This window comes from Zea mays, chromosome 4 (assembly GCF_902167145.1).
Source record: "Zea mays cultivar B73 chromosome 4, Zm-B73-REFERENCE-NAM-5.0, whole genome shotgun sequence".
In the NCBI taxonomy this organism is placed as follows: Eukaryota; Viridiplantae; Streptophyta; class Magnoliopsida; order Poales; family Poaceae; genus Zea; species Zea mays.
This window is the reverse complement of record NC_050099.1, coordinates 224,743,248-224,752,172: the sequence shown is the minus strand read 5'-3', so window position 1 is coordinate 224,752,172 and position 8,925 is coordinate 224,743,248.

The window sequence follows — 8,925 nt, the reverse complement described above, 5'->3', positions numbered from 1 at the left end:
CAAAATAGTGTGTGAATACCTAGACGTATTTCCGGAAGAATTATCAGGTATGCCACCTGATCGTGATATAGAGTTTTCCATTGAACTATTACTCGGAACTGCACCAATTTCAATAAGAGCTTAACGAATGGATGTCAAATATTTAATTGAACTGAAGAAACAAATAGAAGAATTATTAGAAAAAGGTTTTATTCACCCCAGTTCATCTCCATGGGGAGCCCCAGTTCTATTCGTAAACAAGAAAGATGGTTCAAGAAGAATGTGTGTGGACTACAGAAGCTTGAACGAAGTAACAATTAAGAACAAGTACCGGTTACCTCGGATTGAAGATCTGTTTGATTAGATGAGAGGAGATAAAGTATTCTCAAAATAGATCTAAGATTAGGCTATCATCAGTTGAAGAGTCAGACTGAAGATATACCTAAAACAACTTTCACCACAAGATATGGACTATATGATGGACTATATGAGTTTTTTGTCATGTCTTTTGGACTGACTAATGCACCAGCTTACTTTATGAACTTGATGAATAAAGTATTCATGTAATACCTCAACCAGTTTGTGGTGGTATTCATCGACGACATACTAGTATACTCTCAGAATGAAGAGGCACATGAAGATCATCTGAGATTAGTTCTATAGAAACTTCGAGACAATCAGTTGTATGTGAAATTTTTGAAGTGTGATTTTTGGCTGAAGGAGGTCGCTTTCCTAGGTCATATTATCACCGATGGAGGAATCAAAGTAGACCCCTGTAAAATAAGTGAAATACTAAATTGGAAACTACCCACATATGTGTCTAAGATCAGGAGTTTTCTTAGATTAGCAGGATACTACAGAAGATTTATCGAATGCTTCTCCAAAATAGTGAAACCCCTTACTTCACCGTTGGAGAAAGGTAAAGAGTTCAAGTGGGATGAAGCATGTCAGAAATGTTTTGAGGAATTAAAAGAGAGGCTAACCACTGCAGCATTGTTAGTTATGCTTGATATTCATGAAGGGTTTGATGTGTATTGCGATGCATCACATCTAGGACTTGGATGTGTGTTAATGCAAGAAGGAAAAGTGATTGCCTATGCTTCAAGGCAGTTACGAAAGCATGAAATGAATTATCCTACCATGATTTGGAATTAGCTGCTGTAGTGCACGCTTTGAAGATTTGGAGGCACTACATGATTGGAAACAAGTGTAAAATCTTCACAGATCACAAAAGCTTGAAATGTATCTTCACACAGAAAGAACTCAACCTAAGACAGAGAAGATGGCTTGAGTTAATCAAAGACTATGATTTGGAAATACAATATCACCCAAGAAAAGCAAATGTAGTGGCAGATGCTTTGAGCCGTAAAGGTCAAGTGAACAACATCACTACACATTTGATGTCATAGGAATTGTGCTGGGAAATGGAACAACTCAACCTTGGTATGCTATATAATATGGAAGCAACAGTTATGGAAGTTGAATCTACTTTGGAACAAGAGATTTGTAAAGGACAAGAATCTGATGAGAAAATCAAGGAAATTAAAGCACAAATTAGTTTGAGTAAAGCCCCAGATTTCATAGAAGATGAACAAGGCACAGTATGGTTTAAAAAGAGAATCTATGTACCAGAAATTGAGCACTTACGCCAACTTATTTTAAGAGAAGCCCATGATTCAGCTTACTCTATTCGCACTGGAAGTACTAAGATGTACCAGGACCTAAAGGAAAAGTATTGGTGGTACAATTTGAAAAGAGATGTGCCTACTCATGTTGCACTATGTGACGTGTGTCAACGAGTTAAAGCCGAACACCAAAGACCAGCAGGATTACTACAACCTCTCAAGATACCGGAATGGAAATGGGAAGAAATCAGTATGGATTTCATAATTGGACTACCCCGTACTCGGGACGACTATGATTCAATATGGGTTATAGTGGAAAGGTTGACTAAAGTGGCACACTTTATACCTGTGAAGATAACCTACTCAGGAGCCCAGTTAGCAGAGTTATACATGTCAAGGATTGTTTGTCTGCATGGAGTACCAAAGAAGATCGTATCAGATCGAGGAACCCAATTTACCTCGCGCTTTTGGAAAAGACTACATGAATCCATGGATACCAAGCTAAACTTTAGCTCAGCTTATCATCCACAAACTGATGGGCAAACGGAAAGAACAAACCAAGTGTTGGAGGATATGTTAAGAGCTTGCGCTCTAAAGCATGGTAGAAGCTGGGATAAGAGTTTGCCTTATGCCGAATTCTCATATAACAATAGTTACCAAGCAAGTCTAAAAATGGCACCATTTGAAGCACTTTATGGATGAAAGTGTAGAACACCACTTTATTGGAATCAGACCGGAGAAAATCAAGTATTTGGTCCAGAAATTCTCCAAGAAGCAGAAAAGCAAGTACAGATTGTCAGAGAGAATTTGAAAACAGCACAGTCGAGGCAGAAAAGCTATGCTGACAATAGAAGAAGAGAGTTGATCTTTGAAGTAGGAGACTTCGTATACCTTAAAGTTTCACCGATGAGAGGAATGAAAAGATTTAAGGTTAAGGGTAAACTATCCTCTCGCTATATTGGCCCGTTCAAAATTTTGGAAAGAAAAGGTGAAGTAGCGTACCAGTTATAGCTACCCGATAGTTTGTCGGATGTGCATGATGTATTTCATGTGTCACAACTTAAGAAATGCTTAAGAGTACCAGAGGAACAATTACCTATGGAAGAACTCAATGTTAAGGAGGATTTGACTTATTCGGAGTACCCTATCAGAATTTTGGAAACATCTCGCAGAATTACACGAAGTAAAGTTATCAACATGTATAAAGTTCAGTGGAGTCATCATTCGGAAGATGAGGCCACTTGGGAAAGGGAAGATGAACTCAGAGTAGAATTCCCCTAGTTATTCTCAGAAGTTCCTTAATCTCGAGGACGAGAATCTTTTAAGGGGGTAGGTTTGTAAAAGCCACAAAACCATCAACAAAAAATAATGCATTTAGATTATTAGTGGGAAATATGGTAATGAATTTTTCTTCCAACTGTTTGATTTTTATTTGCATTTAGAATAATTTCGTTTGCTCATATTTGATTTGTGGTTGTTGCGTAGAAATTTTTCTATATTGAAAATCCAATTAATTAATATAGAAATATTGGTCCAAAAATAAATATTTAGTTATAAATAATTTTGGTATAATTATTATGATTTTTAGAATTATTTAAAATATATTTATTTATATTTATAAATAGAAAATAAAATCAAAAAAGGGGGGAAAACCTCGAAACCCTAACCCTAGCCACCGACCAATTCGGCCCACAAGGGCCCATCAGCAGTCGCGCCCCATGTCCCCTCCCTCCCTCTCTATGACAGGTGGGGCCCACCCGCGGGTCTCCTTCCCCGCGCCTGGCGTGCGCCTGCGTGTTGTCGTGCCGCCGCCTCCGTGCCGCGCCCGTCCCCGCACCACCGCGCCGCTCGGCGGCTGAGCCGCCCCCGGCCCACGTCCCTGGTCGCGCCCGTTCGAGTCCCTCCGAGTCGGAAATGACCGCCTCCTCCCCTTCCTCTCCCTCCCCCCATTTCCTCTCCTCATCAATGGAAATCGATGCCATTATTGGCATTTTGATGGCCTTGAAGCCATCGGCCACCTCCTCCCCATGCGCCCTCTCCTCTCCCCTCTCGCTCTATAAGTAGGCTGGCTGAGCTCTCTCCCTCTCCCTGCCCGAGCTCCCTCTCTCTCACTCCTCGCGCTCTCTCTCCTTCGCTAGCACTCGACGTGCTCGGACCTCGCCGGAGCTTCGCCATACCGCCGCGCCGCGCTCGTCGTCCGCACCCCCCGGCCGGACCGTCCGCGCCCGTCCTGGCCGCGCCTCGCCCTACTCGCTTGTTCCCCCCTATCGAGCTTCCTGCGCAAGCACGAGACCAAGCCCAAGGTAGAAGATGACTATTTTACGTTTTAACCCCTGGTTTTGTGTAAATTTAGTTTATATGTTTTTCAGTTCAGAAACTATTGAAAAGAGACCCCGATGTATACACTAAATCGTGAACTAGCCCTGCAATAATATTTTGTACATGAGTATTATTTTATATTTCAAAAATAAATAACGTCACGATTCACTAACTTGGTGAGTTAAATAATACAAACCTTTATGATTAACTTTGCTTTAACACATGGAACGATATTGTTAGTGGCGATTTAAGTATAATTTTATTGATATAAGAAAGTGGAAGAAGTAATAGGCCACGTATTTTTTGTCAGATTAAAAATATAGGTTTCTACTAGTCATGATAAATGTGTTCATACCTATAGCAATTAATTACTTAGAATTAGTAAAATATTTATTTATGTCAAAATCACCATGATTATATTACTAAAGTCCAATTAGTAATCTACATTAATTCCTAAAATATTAATGCTAGATGATTTAGAAATAAACATTTTTTAGCTATACGTATAATTTCTATTTAGAAAGGAAAGGATAAAACCCAGAGGACTATTATTAAGTAATAAAGAAAATAATTAATAATTATTTTCCGTAAAATTTGTTAAGACATTTTATCTACATTATACTAGATAAAGTAGCGTCATAGTCACCTACTCATATTTTCACCAATAATAACTCAAAGTGGAAATATAGTGGATTAATAAATATTTATGCTTTAGACATATCTATGAGTATAAGTGTGTGATATATGAATGTGTATGTAATGGTGAATGATTACCCATGCAATGGTGTATGTTTATTTATTTGGCATACATATTCTTTTGTATGTACGATACGCAAATTGATGCTAGAAGTTGACTATGAGGTAGACGAACCAAACACGTTCGAGGATAACCCACAGGACACTTTCGAGCAAGGCAAGTAGATTCTCCCTCTGCATTTCTATTTGTACCCAAATAATGCATATAATAATGTTTACTTTTTGGATATATTGCATAATTTGATGGGATTTGCCTAAATAAGGATTTCCTAGAATTACCAACCCTATTCCTTGAATTATCCTGGGATAAATGCTATGCTTAGCAATTTTTGCTACTGCTCAACTTGATAAATATGATGTCACTCTTTTAATGACACTATGTTCCAGAAATAAAGTTTTATTTATGATGTTAACCCGATGGTTAAACAAGAACATTTTGTATTAAATGGAACATGGAGTGACCACCCAGGATAACAGTGCAATCACGAGTGCTATAATGGCTCTGGCTTTGGTAATTAGCTCTATAGACTTAGTGCTTAGCAATTCTACCTGAAAGATGGGCAAGAGGGGGCGGTAGTGGTTTGGTGGCAGCTCATGTTAACATGGGGTGGTAGTCTTGGCTAAGTTACCTCACCCAGAGGGCCATCAATACTGACGTGAAAACCTTAGCGTGTGGCTTTGTACTAAGGATATTTTGTGAAAGCCTCATAGTGGATCCCTAGCCATTCACCTAGGCAGTGTTTATGGGTCCGATCAACCCAGGCTAGATGGGATACACGGCTTGTGGGTAAAGTTGTACCACCTCTGTAGAGTGTAAAACTAATATGTCAGCCGTGCTCACGGTTAAGAGCAACCTAGACCCTCACATGATAATTGAACTTAAAGATGGAAAATAAATCGTGATCCGATGATCTACCAGTGGTTTACTTAAGTGATTTCACTTAAGTGTTTTTTGATATAATCTTATGCCTTTGACTAGTTGGGATATTTGGGATACACACTTATTAGTAAGACAGGTGTTGCTAATAAAATATTGACCAACTAAAATGCTTACCGCCTATCCATAACCTACCTTGTTAACTTGCATTATTTCCCCCACTTGCTGAGCCCCAACCATAAGTGAGCTCACCCTTGCTAATATTTTGATCAGATGGTGATGACGAAGACTTCGCAGATGACGTTGATGAGTTTTGAGTCTAACGATGCGCCAGTAAACTTCTTGTGGAAGAGTGTCCATGTTTAATTCTGCCGTACTTTTGATAATGATACTTGTTTAAGATACTATGATCCAGATGATGTAATAAAGTTAATCTACTCCTTTTTACGTCTTTATTGCATTGTCTTTTGATATATTACACTTGTGACGTCAACATATGTTTGGAAAATGGATCCTGACCCACATATGCTATGCATTCGGTTTTGCCTCCAGAACCGGGTGTGACACCGGCACAAGGTGTAGTAACCGAATTTGCGAGATCCATGGCGGCAGGCATGGCGTGCAGCTATTGCAGGGGGTGAAGATCTATAGAGTCAACTGACAAGGTGGGGCTCGTGCGTAAGCGAAATAGAGGAAAATAAAAGAGGGGAGAGGCTGGAGTCGGGTGAGTCCCATGCAGCAGCGACACCGGGCCGAGACCGCGCATTGCTGCAGGTTATTGGCGCTGACACCTGGATCCCCAGCACAATGGCTGAGCGCCCGCGGCATGGCAATCCCACGCGGTAGGCAAGGTGGGCCGTGGGTGAGTTGCGGTAGTGGACTGAATTGGATAACTTAGGCCCGACTAGGTTCTCTTATTCTTTCCATTTCTTTTCTATTTTCCCCTTTTTTACTTTTAGGATTTCAAACTAAACTCAAATTCAAGTTTTGAATTTCAGTTTCTAAATTGTACACTAAAGTTATAATATTAGGCAACTCTCACGGTTACATTTAATGTTATTTATGTTATTTCTATATTGTTTACTTAGGAGATAATAATTGACTTAGTCATATTCTTCCTAGGTTTCAATTTCCAATCGTTCAAATCCACATTTTAGATTTTTAGCTCAATTTCAAAATGCACAACCAAAATACCAGCACAAATGCAAATATATTTTATGTTTTATTTATTCCTTTCTTTTACTTTGCTCACATAGTTATTTTCATGTATGAAATTCATTGAGCATGGGGTTCACATTATTATATAACCCAATAGGAGCAATTCAGATAAAATAATTCACCATCCTACTTATTCAAAAGGACATGTCTCAACACTAAAACACATACTAAAAATAACTCTAATACCATATCTTGTATATCTAAAGTCTTAAAGATCCTTACTATAATTCTTATAAAACAATAAACTAGCTAAAACTACTTAAGGTATTATTCAAGGTTTACAGTCGGAGTAACACCAGATTAGTCTCCTGTATACGGACGATTTTCTGGTTCCTATCCACCATGAAATTTGCCAAGTACTTCACCCCGACCTCCTTGATCAGTTGTTCTATGTACTCCTCGAATTCCTACTATTCATCATCCAACAGTGCCTCCATAGTCGTCTCAATGATATTGCTGGGGAAATATCGGAGTTGTCTTTGGGACCAACCATTAGGGGCTGATTCAATGGATCCAAACGCCTTTTCCCTAGCTGAGTCGCCAAAAAGTGTGTACTGATCTAGGCGCCAAACAATCAGGAGTTATTCCGCGTCGGCGGGCTCTCTACAGCGGTGCAGACGATCCGTGGCCTAGGGTCGACGGTCTGCGGCCTGGAAGCAGGAGCGAGGTTTCGTGTGCTGCGCCGGATGGTCCGTGTCTGTGCAGAGTGGCGACGTTCGCCAACTGCACCTGAATCTCACCCCTCGGGAGGAACCCTGTCATGGAGGAGAGATCTTAGAGTTTTTCTTGGGATCGCCAGGCCACCCAAAATGCCTTCAGACGGCATAGAGTCAAAGAGAGGTGAAGACATGTACGTTACTATCTACTCCTAGGGCAAAAAGGAAAGGAACAGAAGATATATTGATTTTGATTTGATTGTTGATGTGCTCAATCGGGCGTACCCCTTCATATATGGGGGGAGATTTGGACCCGTTCTTAATCATTTGTCAATAGAATCCGCGAGATTAGAGAAATAAACACGCGCGGAAAAGGTGTTAATCACGCCTGTTCTGATTTAATCACGGAGCGTCCACGCCTAGGAGCGGACCGTTCGGCCATAGAGCTAGACCATTCAGTTGTGCCTAGTGCCACAAATGGTGCTCAACACCCTAAAAAATAAAAATCATTAGATTGGGTCTCTTCATTTCCTCGAGTTGCTCTTATACAGGAGAAAAGAAGGGAGGAGAATTCGTGTCTAGAGCACAGTGGCACCTACCCAACATCTAGCCATGGTCAAGTCACAAACCCGGCTATCACTTGAGATAGACGCACGAGGCTATGAGGAATTCCCGCCCGAGGAATACCTCCCCTCCCCATCCCCGCGACGATTTTTTTCCGCAGGGATCCCCACAAACGTTTGCGGGGGACATTTTTTCCCCATCCACATTTCCCACAGGGATAAATCTCCCGCGGGGATCTTCGTCTCCACTTAAATTATAATTAGGACATACGTCTTTATTATTAATGCAAAATATTGTCACTTATACACATTGTCAGATATAAGAAATCATTATGCGTACATCAAAATGACACATTTGTACAATATGTGATCACTTGACAAAATAATTATTTATTTTTATCATTAACTAGTACACGAAAACATTATCGCATGAAAGTTTAACGAGTCCCCGCGAAGAACAGGATGGGGAAATGCTTCTCTGTCCCTGTCCCCGTTTACTAGTTGGGGAAAGAGTTTTCCCGTTTACATCCCATAGGTAAAGAAACTTCACCATCCCCATCCCCTAAGGCCGTGTTTGGTTTTTAGGGCCAGTTTGGTGTGGCGCATCCGGCATCGCGGCGCGCCTAAGCCACGGCGGCCGAATCGGCCGCCACACCTGCGCGGTAAAACTATAGCGCGCCGTGGCGGCTTAGGCCACGCACCAAACATGCCCTTAAACCGAAACCCGAACCAAACCCGAACAAGTTTTCGAGTTTAGGTTCGGTTCCTATATGTGCTATATTTTAAGGTATGAGTCGGGTTCGGTTCCAACCTTTAAAACCCGAACAAACCGAATAATCTGAAATATAAAAAAAGCTCTTCATATTATTTTACAACAAATCTATTATTAAGTTAGCCTAAATATCTATTAATTTGTTCCAAATAAAATATTT